At 40.8% G+C, this 17,184-nt stretch overlaps 1 protein-coding gene across 2 annotated transcripts in view; it reads right to left on the bottom strand.

The window, feature by feature from the left end:
* Nucleotides 1-17,184, bottom strand: part of LOC126475029 (acetylcholinesterase-like) — a 215,684-nt gene that overhangs the window by 80,756 nt on the left and 117,744 nt on the right. The window lies entirely within an intron of this gene.

The following is a 17,184-nucleotide window of genomic DNA, read 5'->3' as shown; positions in this document are numbered from 1 at the left end:
GGCACAACTTGACTAGAAGAAGGGATCGGTTGGTAGGACATGTTTTAAGGCATCAAGGGAACACAGATTTAGCATTGGAGGGCAGCGTGGAGGGTAAAAATCGTAGAGGGAGACCAAGAGATCAATACACTAAGCAGATTCAGAAGGATGTAGGTTGCAGTAGGTACTGGGAGATGAAGAAGCTTGCACAGGATAGAGTATCATGGAGAGCTGCATCAAACCAGTCTCAGGACTGAAGACCACAACAACAACAACATTCCTGTACAATGTTTCAACACGTCCTTCTTAGTTAGCAACAAATGAATTTCTTTCCACTGAAATCTTTTAGTGGTTTGAAGCTCACATTGTAAGTTTTTACATGCATTCATCTATGATAAGTTTTCTGAGCGTCGACACATGAAATAAAACGTGTTAGTTCTGTTAGGCAATTATCTGTTTCTTTTTTCGGCGTTTTAAGTCAGTATCCTCACGATCTAGCACGGGAGTTGATGTGTTCATCCATTCTGTTTCGATTTTCCTGTATGCTTGTGTAAATGGACAGTTTTCTGTCGTTTATCTTACTCCTCAGTTATATACATATTGTACATGTCCATCAGAAAACGTCGTTTGATCAATGTGACAATAATGTCTAGTAACAAACGTCTTTCTCTAAACGTTTGCCGTCTTGATTGTGATGGTGCCACATTTCACAGATCTATGGGTTTTATTGATTTGTTAATTATTTTTAAATCAGTTTTCACAGAAAATAAAATTAAGTTGTTATAGAACCATTTGTGAGAGTCTAAATTTCACGTAATTTTCTTTCATCCTATAGGTAAAGTGTGGTTTCCTTCTAGGATCGTTCGGGTAGGATTTTGACAAGTTAAAACGCTTACCTCACCAAATTTACTTCAGTTTATTGTCTTTATTAGAAGTGGCTAACAATCGATTATCCTTCATGAGTTTTGCGGTAAGTGGGACTTCATAATCAGTCGGATTCTTCAGCCATAAAAAATATATTCGCTAGAGAAAGTCTTTTTGGTGAGTTTAGTTTCGCACAAATGTAGGGCTTCCCCTATTCAACGTAATCGTCGTTCACTTTTAAGCGCGTTGCAACAGCTCCATGAGACCCACTACATAAATAAAATTAGCCAGGAAACTGAACCAGTTGATAAACGTAGCCTTCAGTTTCTCGTCATCTTCAAACTCTTGTCCGTCTAGAAATTGTTACAAATATAAGAAAGTGCTACTGGCGCTGCCTGCAAAGTCAGGGACTGTAGGGCGGGTGATTCAAAATTTTCTAATCGAAATGCTGAGTTTTATCCTTTCTGATCGGTGGTTCGGGTTATGGTATGTAGACGTTTGCTGACGTGGAATACTATCTCTGGCCTTCATGCGGCGCCGTTGAATTTGAATGGTGCTACACTATCTGGTGAGAATTTCACAGTACACGGCAACTGTAATTGTTTAACTACGTTCCACGAATCAACCGAAATCACGATTTTATATGTCTTCGCTCTTCGTCGTACACATTCGTACATCCATTTCGAAATTCCCCATACAATTGTCTAACAATCATTCATTCTGTAGTGTAGGCCTACAAACTAAGCATAGTTCTCAATAAAACTGGGTTGCTGTAGATTCTTCTGATCACTAAAATAAAAATTACAGCACTCACATCGCAACTGGCAGGTCATCGAAGACATTGTTTACTTTAATCGACAACCAGTCGAGTACTGAATTCAAAGAATTATTTTTGCGTCTCGGCAAAAAATTAATAGACTTTGCTGCATTGGTTTGTATTTCATCTGAGCTGCCAACATTCAAATATAAGCAAATGACCTTTACTTTTTTACTGTACCTGGTAACGCAGGTGGTAACTAACTTCTGTACAAGAGAGCTGATATTCCTGTTTCATTCTCTTAATACACAGTGACAGTTTCTTTTTCTTTTATTTTCCGGTATTTATGTGTTTCACATTCTGTGTTTTGATAAATACGATGTAAATTTCGACGAAAAATCGCAGCATGATGAATTACAATTCTACCCTCTCACGGAAAACTAGCATTCAACGAAACTGTTCCTATTTACAACGACAAGTTCGAAATAAAACTACACAGAATCCTCATGTATAACTGTATATAAAAACATGCATGATGCCTGTACAGAATTATATCTAGATATTCGTACAATACATGTATACAAATACGATGGCATATTGAAAAGCAAATGACTCCGAATTCCTTATGCGAAGAATCTTAAAGCTTTTTTAAATAAAACAATCGTTATTAACATTTTACATTGTTATTCTTCATGTCCACATATTTGCAGCTTCCTGCCGCTAGAGTTCTCCGAACTGTAGCGTGTAACACGGCTGTGTGTAAAGTAATTATGCTGGTGCGTGAGAAACAGTTTGCTGAAATCGAGTTTCGAAATCGACGAATTCGTCCACACACGGTGCACTCCATCCTTCAGCATGACAATACCAGGCCACACACGAGCGAGACGACATCAGCAACAAGCCCACGTCTTGGATTGACTGCCACCGACGATCGCTTGGACAGTCGCGATTTCACACCATTCGATTTTCATCCGTTCTCAAAACATAAAATCACTTTCGTGGACTTCACTTTGATGGTAAGCAAGCGCTGTAAACAGAGGTGAGGTTGTAGCTCCGTCAACAAAGTCAAACATTCAACAGTGACGGTATCACCAAACTGGTCTTTCGCTGAGAGAATATGTTCGTTGTTTCTACATCTACATCTACGTGATTACTCTGCTATTCACAATAAAGTGCCTGGCAGAGGGTTCAACGAACCACCTTCAAACTGTGTTTCTACCATTCCATTCTCGAACGGCGCGCGGGAGAAAGGAGCACTTAATTTTTTCTGTGCGATCCATGGTTTCTCATATTTTGCGGTGATGATAATTTCTCCCTATGGGTGCCAACATAATGTTCTCGCAATCGGAGGGGAAAACTGGTGATTGAAATTTCATGAGAAGATCCCGTCGCAACGAAAGGCGCCTTTGTTTTAGTGATTGCCACTCCAGTTCACGTATCATGTCTGTGGCACTATCTCCCCTACTTCGCGATAATACAAAACGAGCTGCCCTTCTTTGTACTTTTTCGATGTCTTCCGTAAGTCCCATCTGACGCGGATCCCACACCGCACAGCAATACTCCAGAATAGGGTGGACAAGCGTGGTGTAAGTAGTCTCTTTAGTAGACCTGTTGCACGTTGTAAGTGTTCTGCCAATGAATCACAGTCTTTGGTTGGCTCTACCCACAACATTATCTATGTGATTGTTCCAATTTAGCGTATTTGTAATAGTAATCCTTAGGCATTTAGTTGAATTTACAGCCTTCAGATTTGTGTGACTTATCGCGAAATCGAAATTTAGCGAGTTTCTTTTAGTACTCATGTAAATAACTTCACACTTTCTTTATTCAGGGTCAATTGCCAATTTTTGCACCATACAGATATCTTATCTAAAGCACTTTGCAATTCCTTTTGGTCATCTGATGACTTTACAAGACGGTAAATGACAGCATCATCTGCAAACAATCTAAGACGGCTACTGAGACTGTCTACTAAGTCGTTAATATAGATCAGGAACAATAGAAGGCCTATAACTCTTCCTTGGAGAACGCCTTATATTATTTCTGTTTTATTCGATGACTTTCCGTGTATTACTACGAACTGTGACCTTTCTGACAGGAAATCACAAATCCAGTCCCGCAACTGAGGCGATATTCCATAGGCACGCAGTTTGGTTAGAAGATGCTTGTGAGGAATGTATAACACGACAGTGGCAAGTTCGCGCCAAATGTAACACTCGCCTGCAAGCTAGCGTTATCCTCTGCGAGAAATTTGATGTTTGCCTGTAAGTTGTTTGCCTGTAAGTTGATCTAATTGGTAGAGGATATCGAACAGTTAATAGAAAACTGAAAGGCTTTATTTTGGAGGTAATGAAGGTAGTGAAGTTCACGTGAATCAAATAACAAACGGTTGCCAGCCTAATTAGGCACCATAATTTCAAACATTTTGGTTTAAGAAAAATGAATATGAGTTACTAAATTGACTTTCATTAACACTCCTTTTAAATTGTGCAATGAATACACGCAACTACCGGACGAACTGAGTAGTGGCTAGCAGTAGTTAGTATTTACACAAATCAGCAATAATAGGAAATTTAAAAGTAATTTCACTCGTAGTAATAATAGTTACTGTTGCAATCAATAGCTAACTTAGCACTAGGATGTTACTAAAAACCTCACCAGACCAAATTTCGGCATGACACGAGACCTGGTTTAACCAGCATACAGACACCACAAATGAGGTTAAATAACATTACACAGACACTTTTTATACTCACACTTTTATGGAAATGCTTCAGATTACTTTAGCAAAACCAATATTTAGATTACCTTTCTTGTAATAGAAAAGAGTATAGTGGGAACCCATAAACTGAAACTGTCTACCAGGCTAATTCTGTGACTATTTCCGAAACAAATTGCAATTTTCCAATATAGATTTCTAATCGCACTTGAAGTAATTTATACGCTAATACTTTAAAGCAAGTAATTTAAATATTAAGTCCAATTAATTTCAGGAAATAGTTCATGGTAACAATCAAAGCAAAATTACTTTTCAAATAGGTTCCATTTGTGTGCCTTATCCATTATCTGTGAAACAGGTAGTTTTATGGTAACACTACACACTTTGGCACTAAACTTTAGCACATTTAGTACAGAAGCAAACCATTAATTGGTTAGAAACAGGATACTCGGTTTCTCCACATTTAGGATGGGATCCTGCACTGATTTCATGTTCGGAACAATTTTAAGGTTCAAACACATGTTTATATCACCGGAATTGTTTTTGAAAACCACTCACACAAACATACTGGTTCATACTATGATACATATCTGAGTTCCTGAAGTTGGCGGAGCAGTGGCGCAATAGTGGTGGGAAGCACATGGTGGCTATCTGGTCTTGATGTTAAATGCTCTTTATAAATTCATCTTGACGTCGTATTATCCTCGTCTTAGAGCCATTCCATAATAACAAGAGCACCATACAACAGCCGAAACCACATCCGAGGCAATTTCAATATAAATTGGCTTTCAAATGCCTCACTCGGCACCCTCGATGTTAACCGTACAACGGCTAGCCACTGACTGCGTAGAGTGCTCTCCCAGTAGCCGCCCAGATCGACCGCCAAATCCATCTGTTAACGGGCGCCAGGCCACTTCCTTAGCGGAGGGGGTTCCCTACAACTTTTATACTATACAAAGCATGAACCAGTTTTTTAAGTACAATTTATCTTTCTGAACTTAAATATTTTATATAGTTTCATTACTTTTAAACATTATTTTAGTTTCCATAATACATGTATTACAAACTTCCACTTTCTCTCTGACAAATCAATGACCTTCATTAGTAAAGAACAACCACTTCATAGTTACATACACATAATTATACAGTATACACTACTTACAGTCGATATTGGTGCTACAAACATTGTCGAAAGCCTTCTGGAAATCTAAAAATATGGGATCAATTCCACATCCCCTGTCGATAGCACTCATTACTTCATGAGTATAAAGTGCTAGCTGTGCTTCGAAATAACGATATTTTCTGAATCCCTGCTGACTACATGACAATAAATCGTTTTCTTCGAGGTACTTCATAATGTTCGAATACAGTATATGTTCAGAACCCTACTGCAAATCAAAGTTAGTGACATGGGCCCGTAATTCAATGGATTAATCCTACTTCCCTTTTTGGGTATTGGTGTGACTTGAGCAATTTTCCAGTCTTTAGGTACGGATCTTTCCGTGAGCGAGTGGTTTTATATAATTGTTAAACATGGAGCTATTTTATCAGCATACTCTGACAGGAACCTGACTGGTATACAATCTGGACCGGAGGCCTTGCCTTTATTAAGTGATTTAAGTTGCTTCGTTACTCTGATGATATCTACTTGTATGTTTCTCATCTGAGCAGTTGTTCAGGAATATTTACTTCGTCTTCTTTGGTGAAGGAGTTTCGGAAAATCGTGTTTAATAACTTTGCTTTATTGGCACTGTCATCAGTGACTTCACCGTTGTTATCGCGCAGTGAAGGTATTGATTGCGTCCTGTCACTGGTGTGCTTTATGTATGACCAGAATCTCTTTGGGTTTTCTGCCAGATTTCGAGGCAGAGTTGAGTTGTGGAAATTATTGAAAGCATCTTGCATTGAAGTACACTCTATATTTCGAACTTCTGCAAGACTTTGCCAGTCTTGGGGATTTTGTGTTCTTTTAAAATTGACGTACTTTTTTCGCTGTTTCCGCAACAGCGATCTGATCTGTTTTGTGTACCATGGGGGATCATTACCATCACTTACTAATTTCTGTGATATATATCTCTCAGTTGCTGTCGATACTATCTCTCTGAAATCATTCCACAACTTTTCTACGCATTCACGATCATATCGGGAGGAGTGCAGACTCTCTCTCAAAAAGGCGTTAAGAGTATTTTTATCAGCTTTTTTAAATAGATATACTTCGCGTTTCTTTTTGGTGGTTGTAGGAGTTACAGTATTCAACCTAGCAGCTATTACCTTGTATTTATCAGGACACTCACTATTTGTCCAGGATTATTTGTTGCTAAGAGGTCAAGTATGCTTCCGCAACCACTTACGCTGCGGGTGGGCTCATGGACTAATTCTTCAAAATAATTTTCTTAGAAAGCATTCAGAACAATTTCGGATGACGTTTTACGCCTGCCGCCAGCTTCAAACGTATAATTTTTCCAACACATCGAGGGCAGATTAAAGTCACTATCGACTACAACTGTATGAGTGGGGTACCTATTTGATATAAGACTCAAGTTTTCTTTGAACTGTTCCGCAACTATATCTTCTGAGTCGGGGGGTCAGTAAAAAGATCCAATTAATGGTTTAGTCCGATTGTCAGATATAACCTCTACCCATACTATTTCGCAGGAACTATCTACTTCAATTTCACTACAAGGCAAACTACTTCTGACAGCAATAAATACTCCACCACCAATTCTACTTAATCTATCCTTTCTGAATACTTTTAGATCGTTAGGAAAATTTCTGCTGAACTTATTTCCGGCTTTAGCCAGCTTTCTATACCTATAACTATTTGAGCTTCAGTGCTTTCTATTAGGGTTTGGAGCTCTGGTTCTTTCCCAAAACAGCTACGACAATTTACAACTACAATACCGATCGTTTTTACAACTAACTTACTGTGTTTTACCTGCCCCCTTTTAGATGGACGCCCATTCTGCACAGACCCCACTACCCATGTAGCCGCTTCCTGTGTGTAGCGGACTCCTGACCTATTAAGCGGAACCCGGAAACCCATCACCCGATGGCGCAAGTCAAGGAATCTGCAGTCTACACGTCACAGAACCGCCTGAGACTCTGATTCAGACCCTCCACTTGGCTGTGCACCAGAGGACCACAGTCGGTTCTGTCGATACTGCTGCAGATGGTGAGCTCCGCCTTAATCTCGCAAGCAAGACGGGCAGTCTTTACCATTTCCGCTAGCTGCCCAAAACCAGAGGAATCTCTCCGATCCAAAGCGACATACGTCATTGGTACCAACATGAGCCACCACCTGCAGTTGGCTGCACCCTGTACTCTTCATGGCATCCAGAAGGAGCCTTTCCACATCCAGAATGACTCCCCCTGGTATGCACACTGAGTGCACACTGGCTTTCTTCCCATCCTTGACAGCCATATTCCTAAGGGGCCCCATTATGCACCTGACATTGGAGCTCCCAACTACAAGTAGATCCACCCTCTGTGAACGCCCAGACCTTGTGCGCCATAAAGCTTCCTCTGGAACAGGGTGGACGACTGCATCCGGCTCAGAGACATTGTCAGCCTCAGATAATGCCCAAAACCTGTTCGTCCAACAAACCGAGGAGGCACTATAATCGGCCCCTTAGAAAGTTTTTTGCTGCCTGCCAGACTTTGGAATGATGTCTCCCTCAACCACGGGTGAGAGGTCAACCTCAGTGCAGGCAGTACCGAGGGAAGCCACAGCAGCGGACAGAGTGGGGGACACATGGGACATGCTCGACATCTCTCGCATCCCTGTGTCCAACCCCCCACAGTGATGCTCCCTGGCAGCAGCCTCAAGCTGTATGACAGAATCCAATGGAGCCTGGAGCAGTGAGCGAAGGGTCGCCAACTCAGCTCGCATCTGTACACAGCAATTACAGTACCTGTCCATTACTGCAGTCGCTCCTGTTTCAAGCTCGTAAAAAATACAACAAATGAACAGTTTACTCGCCTTCTAAGCAGCAGGAACACAAGGTGTTCTGTTACTGACGGTCTATCCGACACTAAGCTACACTAATCAAAACAAACAAAATCCTGTACAATACGAGGGTCGATACCAATGGCAGTACTGTATGCTACACTGTTATTAAAATAAAAGCTTGTGCCTAGTAAGCACTCGAACACGCAAGAAATTATAAAAATAATCTAGTAAAAATAATCTAGTAAGCTCATAAAAATATACAAAAAACGAACGGTGTGCTCGCCTTTTTAGCAGCAGAAACATGAGGTGCTCTGTCACTGGCGGTCTATCCAATACTTTCTTTTACAGCACACTGGAGAACAAACTTGCAGATCGTGGTGTCTCTCCCATTCTCTTTGTTTCACAGGAAAGTGATCGAACCTATATCGATAACTGCAGTGACGTCTCTTTCTTATCCACACCGTATCAATATGTAATCGAAAGAGCAATATAACATCATTGAATGTAGCTTGTAGCTAAGCGATAGCTTGCTTTGCCTCTCGCCAGGGTGCACATGCGCGTTCTGCCACGCTGACGTAATGATGGCCCCACCAGCTCATACATACATTAATCCTTGTTCCGTAGATAAAGAATACGACATTTCTTAATGATGTGGAATGTATCAATTTAATATAAGTTTTCTTTACACAAAATAACTATTCTTTTTTTTTTTTTTTTTACAGTTACTACTTACTTCATATCTAAGAATTCACCTATTGAGTAGAAGGAGCTGTCATTCAGAAAATCTTTTAAATTGCTTTTAAATGTTGGTTGGCTATCTGTCAGACTTTTAATACTATTTTACAAATGACCAAAGATTTTTGTGGCAGCATCATTCACCCCTTTCTGTGGCAAAGTGAGATTTAATCCAGAATAGAGAAGATGATCATTTCTTTTAGTGTTGTAGCTGTGCACTTTGCTATTATTTCTGGATTGGGATGGGTTATTAATGACAAATTTTCTGTGTGGTGTGTGTGTGTGTGTGTGTGTGTGTGTGTGTGTGTGTGTGTGTGTGTGTGTGTGTGTGTATTGCGAAGGTACTGTAAATATCTTGAGTTCCTTAAATAAATGTCTGCAAAGTGATCTTGGGTGGGCTCCAGCTATTATTCCGATTACACACTTTTGTGCAATGAATACTTTCTCTCTTAATGACGAGTTGCCTCAAAATATGATGCCATATAAAAGTAGTGAATGAAACTAGGCATACTAGGCTAATTTACTGATATGTTTATCACCGAAATTGGCAGTAACCCTAATAACATAAGTAACTGAACCTAATCATTTCAGCAGATCATCGATGTGTTTCTTCCAGTTCAATTTTTCATCAACACACCCAAAAATTTTGAGCATTCTGCCTTAGCAACAGACTTCTGTTCATAGTCTATATTTATCATTCATGTTATGCCATTTACTGTACAGAATTGTATAAGCTGTGTTTTCTCAAAATTTAGTGAGATTCCATTTGCAGAGAACAACTTAATCATTTTCTGAAAGACATTATTTGCAATTTCCTCAGCTGATTCTTGCTTGTTGGGTGTGGTTACTATACTTATATCATCAGCAAAAAGAATTAGCTTTGCATCTTCATGAATATAGAGTGGCAAGTCGTTAATATATATTAAGAAGAATAAGGGACCCAAGACTGAAACCTGTGGGACACCATTCTTGATACCTCCCCAGTTAGAGGACACTATCAGTTTTTGAAGACTATCTGTACTGTTAATTTGAACCTTCTTCATTCTTCCAGTTAAGTATGAATGAAACCATTTGTGCACTGTCCCACTCATACAACAATACTTAAGCTTATCTAGAAGAATTTCATGATTCACACAATAAAAAGCCTTTGACAGATCACAAAATATCCCAATGGGTAATGTTTGGTTATTCAGTGCATCTAATATTTGATCAGTGAAAGCACTTTAGCATTTTCTTTTGAATAGCCTTTCTGAAAACCAAACTGACATTTTCTTAGTACTTCGTTTTTACAGATATGTGATGCTCCTCATGAATACATTACTTTTTCAAGAATTTTAGATAAAGCTGTCAGAAGTGAGATTGGGTGATAGTTGTTAACATTTTATCTATCCCCTTGTTTATGCACTGGTTTAACAATAACATATTTCAGTCTCTCTGGAAAAATGCCCTGTTTCAGTGAGCTACTAATATGTGGCTGAGAATCCTACTTGTTTGTTGGGAACAGCCTTTTAGTACTCTGTTGGAAATGCCATCAATTCCAAGTGAGCTTTTACTTTGGAGTGAATTTATTATTTTCTTAATTTCAGTAGGAGAGGCGAGTTGAATTTTAATTTAGTCAAATTGCATGGATATTTCCTCTTCCATATACTGCCTTGCATTTTCTAATGAATAGCTGGGTCCTATTTTGTCTACAACACTTAAAAATGACTATTAAAAATGTTTTCTACTTCTGCCTTCTTGTTAACAAACTGCTCATTGTGTTTAGCAGAAATACAGTCTTCCTGTGCTCTCAGTTGCCGTGCTTCCCTTTCAGCAATATTCCAAATTGATTTAATTTTATTATCAGATGTGCTAATCTCAGTCGTAATGCACATACACTCCTGGAAATTGAAATAAGAACACCGTGAATTCATTGTCCCAGGAAGGGGAAACTTTATTGACACATTCCTGGGGTCAGATTACATCACATGATCACACTGACAGAACCACAGGCACATAGACACAGGCAACAGAGCATGCACAATGTCGGCACTAGTACAGTGTATATCCACCTTTCGCAGCAATGCAGGCTGCTATTCTCCCATGGAGACGATCGTAGAGATGCTGGATGTAGTCCTGTGGAACGGCTTGCCATGCCATTTCCACCTGGCGCCTCAGTTGGACCAGCGTTCGTGCTGGACGTGCAGACCGCGTGAGACGACGCTTCATCCAGTCCCAAACATGCTCAATGGGGGACAGATCCGGAGATCTTGCTGGCCAGGGTAGTTGACTTACACCTTCTAGAGCACGTAGGGTGGCACGGGATACATGCGGACGTGCATTGTCCTGTTGGAACAGCAAGTTCCCTTGCCGGTCTAGGAATGGTAGAACGATGGGTTCGATGACGGTTTGGATGTACCGTGCAGTATTCAGTGTCCCCTCGACGATCACCAGTGGTGTACGGCCAGTGTAGGAGATCGCTCCCCACACCATGATGCCGGGTGTTGGCCCTGTGTGCCTCGGTCGTATGCAGTCCTGATTGTGGCGCTCACCTGCACGGCGCCAAACACGCATACGACCATCATTGGCACCAAGGCAGAAGCGACTCTCATCGCTGAAGACGACACGTCTCCATTCGTCCCTCCATTCACGCCTGTCGCGACACCACTGGAGGCGGGCTGCACGATGTTGGGGCGTGAGCGGAAGACGGCCTAACGGTGTGCGGGACCGTAGTCCAGCTTCATGGAGACGGTTGCGAATGGTCCTCGCCGATACCCCAGAAGCAACAGTGTCCCTAATTTGCTGGGAAGTGGCTGTGCGGTCCCCTACGGCACTGCGTAGGATCCTACGGTCTTGGCGTGCATCCGTGCGTCGCTGCGGTCCGGTCCCAGGTCGACGGGCACGTGCACCTTCCACCGACCACTGGCGACAACATCGACGTACTGTGGAGACCTCACGCCCCACGTGTTGAGCAATTCGGCGGTACGTCCACCCGGCCTCCCGCATGCCCACTATACGCCCTCGCTCAAAGTCCGTCAACTGCACATACGGTTCACGTCCACGCTGTCGCGGCATGCTACCAGTGTTAAAGACTGCGATGGAGCTCCGTATGCCACGGCAAACTGGCTGACACTGACGGCGGCGGTGCACAAATGCTGCGCAGCTAGCGCCATTCGACGGCCAACACCGCGGTTCCTGGTGTGTCCGCTGTGCCGTGCGTGTGATCATTGCTTGTACAGCCCTCTCGCAGTGTCCGGAGCAAGTATGGTGGGTCTGACACACCGGTGTCAATGTGTTCTTTTTTCCATTTCCAGGAGTGTACTTCTGGACTTTTTAATAATTTTTCGTAACACAGTGCAGTAGTTTTTATAATGTTCCACTGTTTTAGGATCATTACTCCTCCTAGCTATAAGATACATTTCCCTTTTCTGTTTGCAAGATATTTTTATCCTTGTAGTAAGCCATGGCCTTTACATGGTTTCTTGCAATTATATTTCACTATTTTCTTAGGGAAACTGTTTTCAAATATACTCACAAGGTATCAAGAAATAGGTTAAATTTTAAATTAGTATCATGTTCTCTGTACACCTCATCCCAGTCTAACTGTTGCAAGCTTTCCCTAACATTTTGAACTGTTAAATCGTTAATTGAACGTTCTATTCTGGAGGACTGTTTTGCATTACTGTACAGAGCTATGTCATATAATGTAACTAGCTGTGCATCATGATCAGACAGACCATTCTTAACAGAAAAAGTTTTTATTTTACTAAATTTATCTTGGATTATGAAACATTATCTGTCAGTGTGCAGCTTTTCTGTACCACCCAAGTAGTAAAATCAATAACTGATGTCAAATTGAAAGAACCAAGTAATATTTCAAGGACAAGCTTTCTATCAGACTCTTTCATAACATCTACATTGAAATTTCCATAAACAATAATTTGCTTTCCTCTAACAGACAGCACAACGAAGTATCCAAGTTTTTCAAAAATAGTTGAAAATTTCCCAATGGGGACCTATATATAGCTACAATTATAAAAGTTCCGTTATTTGGTTTAAGCTCACATACACATGCTTCTATTTGTTGCTCTATACAAAAATTTTTGGTTTCCAAATTTTTCACTCTATGACAGATTTTAACATGTATGGCAACTCCTCCTCTCTCCATAGTGTCTCTACATACATGTGCTGAAAGCTGATATCCATCTACATTTACCATTTCCATACGTATGACTATATGATGTTCAGGCAGGCATAGTACATTTATTCCATCCTCAGTTTCCAAATCTTCTAAACAAACAAGAAACTCATCTACTTTGTTTTTTAATCCCCCGCTACTCTGATGAAATATATTAACATTATTTACACTTTGCTTTTATGTAAATCTTGTGACATATTAACATTTTTTTTCACTGTACTGTTATGAGAATCTTGTGATATTTTCAAATCTCCAGTACCTGCCTATTTGAACTTCTCATTGAGCTTGATTTAATTCAATGTAGGATGATAGGACACTGGTCTTTTCTTAAAAAAGGGCTCCTATGAGTTTCAGTGCCCTCCTAAAGATTTTTCTATCATCCCAGCCAGTTTACCCTTCCCTTTTGAGATTCGGGCGATGTCTTGTGAAGTCCCACTGACCAATACCATCAACAGGTACCAAACCTGTACCTGACAAAGTAGCTGCGCGAAGCAGGTGATCTAGCTCCATATTGGCCCTCCTGACAGAGCTGTTCAATTGGGGCCGAGCATACTGCAACCAAGCCAACATTTGTATGGTTCGTTGCAGATGCTATTTTTAGCAGGTCACACTTAATATTGTAGCCCTGATCCCTATCAATGCTGTTTCCCGCTCCACCCACTACCACAATATGATCCTGCTTTGTAAAACCCTTGCACAATGATCCTACATCCTCTGTCACTTGGCTAAGACATGCACTGGGCTTGAAAATACTTGTGACCTAGTACCTGTCACCTAATTTTTCCTCCAAGATCTGGCCCACACCTCTTCCATGGCTACTACCTAACAACAGAGCTTCCCTCTTACTTTCCACTTCTTTTACGAGAGTTGGTTCCCCAGTGAAAGTCTGCTGACTGCTGACTACACTTACATATACTTGAGCCTCTTCCTTAGATGACTGAGGCAGCAAGGCAAATCTGTTGTTTGTGCCAATGATGAAACTGTCAGATACTGTTCTCTTACTGTGGCCCCTGTTCGTTGCTACCACTTCCCACCTGTCTTCACCCTTCTCCCCCTCCCTTAACCCCGTCAGTTCCTCCATAGCACTATCCAGTTCAGCCTGAAGGGCTCTAATCTTCCCTTCCTGTTCCGTTATTTTCCTATCCCTTGAACATAATCTGCATTACCTTGGAAGAGACCCATTTGCTTCCCAATTCCCATGCCACTACATTCACCCCAATGTAACCATCAGCCACAACAGTTGCACAGAACCATAGAACTGACTTTCCTATGGCAGCTAAAACACTTCTTGCTCATTTTTTACAAAATTTATCTAGGCAATAACGGTAATATTCTATTAACTACAGATCACAAGAGTCACTAAAGGTATATGGAATACTAATGGACGTGTATATTATTAATGTAGTAACATAATGCAGTTAAGCTAACGTTAAAAATCAAAACTCGTAAACTCGAAAAATTAGGCTTAAGATCGTATATGCACGAAACCACCTTTGCGCGTTTTGAAAGGAAATCAAAGATTGAACTTAAAACCTTTAATTCCCAGAGTAGATATGACACTACTAAATATATGTGTAATGAAAACAACCTAAATTATTCACTTAATACTTAAAGAAATGTCTTAAATTTGCATGTAATCCTCACTCGTTTAACATCGCTTGCTGGAGGATGGTCGTCAAAGAGAAATCGCATTTTGTTATGTGCGACATGGACGCTTAGAGCAATTGCTACAATTAAATATTGTTTCGAGCATGTGGGTGGCGTAATTCCATCAACTTATACGCCCGAGAAGGACATTACTCGGATTTGGTGGATGACGGCTCTGGAATTTAATCTCGTATTTACGGGGAAAGAACCCACGTGCGGATTGGAATTACAGAATAACAGGCATTGGCGAACGTGGGAATTGTTTGGAGAGCACAGTAGTATGTGGACTGTATGAAAATTGGAAGCTATCCGTTAATCTTAGGCATCATTGTATTATGTTTAGTTTATTCGATTTTGTTTAAAAGTTTTACTGATGGCCAACCTGCATTGCTAAAAATGTCTGCGTGTACATGACACAATCGTTTTTGTTTAGTGAGTCTGAGCCCAGTTTTTAATTTATCAGTATTTTTACTTATCCCTTGCTAATTTTAGTTTAATTTTGTTAATTTTATTTTAATTTTATTTTGTACTCAGATTAATTTAAATGTTTTTGTATTAGTGGAAACATTATTTACACCCTGTTTTATTCAACAGGGCGGGGTCATTTCCATTTTATCATATTTTCTTGATATAGCTAAACTTATATTTTACAATTGTCCGTGCCTTACTTTCATTTGCTGAGCGTGCAGGTCTCAATTCACATGTTAACTATTGATGAATTTTTTGTTTGTTTTGGACATGCGTTAATTGAAACCTTCTTTGTGTCTAGTAAGGCCTGCATATCATAGTGCGCCATTTGCAATTACTGTGATAGAAGGTCCGCGCCATGTATTTCCTTCCAAACATCAACGGAAAGTTTCTCAATTTGCAATCACTTGAAAGTTGTTTCTCAGTTTTCAATTATTAAAGTTACTCTGTCTCACTCTCACTTTTTTTTTCTTTCTTACATTTAATGTCTCTTCTGGACGGCCTTTCATGTTGTTTTTGTGACCTGGAATCCTAACGCTACTAGCTAGTCGTTTGCTGCAGTATTTCACATATCATACACTGACAACTGTCGGAGGGGGGGACCGCAACGACAAAGAATAATTAATGCAGAGTATTGACATTTCGCGAATACAGTTGTCTAGGTAACATATGTAAGTATTATTGCAAGATCACAGGTTAAGTAATGTAAGCGTTAGATATGCCACTGGAAGTGTGAGATGCTCATACATTAATAACCGGTGTAACTGCCAGAAGCTGGAAACGCGCCATCGTTGTGTTATACCGATGCCGGATGTCAATTTGTGGGATGGAGATCCATTCCTCTTGCACTTCGTCGGTCAACACAGGGACGTTAAATAATGGTTGTGGAAAACGCTGGAGCTGTCGTCCGACGATGTACCATATGTGCTCGCTTGGAGACAGACCGAGCAGCCGGCCGGGGTGGTCGAGCGGTTCTAGGCGCTACAGTCCGGAACCGCGCGACCGCTACGGTCGCAGGTTTGAATCCTGCCTCGGGCATGGATGTGTGTGATGTCCTTAGGTTAGTTAGGTTTAAGTAGTTCTAAGTTCTAGGGGACTGATGACCTCAGAAGTTAAGTCCCATAGTGCTCAGAGCCATTTGAACAGACCGAGCAGGACACAGCAGCTTGGCAATACTCTGTAGAGTATGTCGGGTTACAAAAGTGGCATGTGGGCGAGCGTTATTCAGTTGGAGAACAGGCGTTGGAATTGATTTCATGAAGGGCAGCACTGTACGTCGAATCACTACATTGACGTACAGATTTGAAGCCAGGGTGCATGGGAGAACCACGAGAGTGTTCCTGCTGTCATACGAAATCGCTCCCCAGACCGAAACTCCAGGTGAAGGTGACTTGCTAGTGAATCTGATTCAAAAATTCGATTTTTTCCGTCTTACATCAATATTTAGAGTTTTGTGAACAAAATAGTAGTTAAATTAATCGATTTGGGCATCGGGAACATCTTTGAAAACAAATTTAAGTATATGTCGGTATGCGGCAACGACTGTGTTTTGGCTGCGGTCGGGTTTCAAATGGCGTCATTATTATTTTTCCTCTTCGAAAAGATACATCTCGTAATCGTTTTTTGTGTTGGCAGCCCTGTTAACACATACGCCTTCCGATGCTCCTTTGTTTTCCTTTATATATCTACGGTTTTCGAGAGTTGTTTGTGTTCAAACTTCTGTACATTGTTGAGTTGTTGGTGCTGTGTCATTCTCGGAAGAAGTTATGCCTCCAAAAATGTGTTTTGGAACAGGAAAACGTAAGTTTGATGGTAATCGGTTTAGTTCGTTGGAAGTAGAGACTGTGTAATTACATGCACAAACCAACTGGACGCTATGTCGACTCCGC

This window comes from Schistocerca serialis, chromosome 4, assembly GCF_023864345.2.
Source record: "Schistocerca serialis cubense isolate TAMUIC-IGC-003099 chromosome 4, iqSchSeri2.2, whole genome shotgun sequence".
Taxonomy (NCBI): Eukaryota; Metazoa; Arthropoda; class Insecta; order Orthoptera; family Acrididae; genus Schistocerca; species Schistocerca serialis.
Note: the sequence above shows the minus strand (reverse complement) of the source record. Positions and strands in the feature narration are given on the sequence as shown.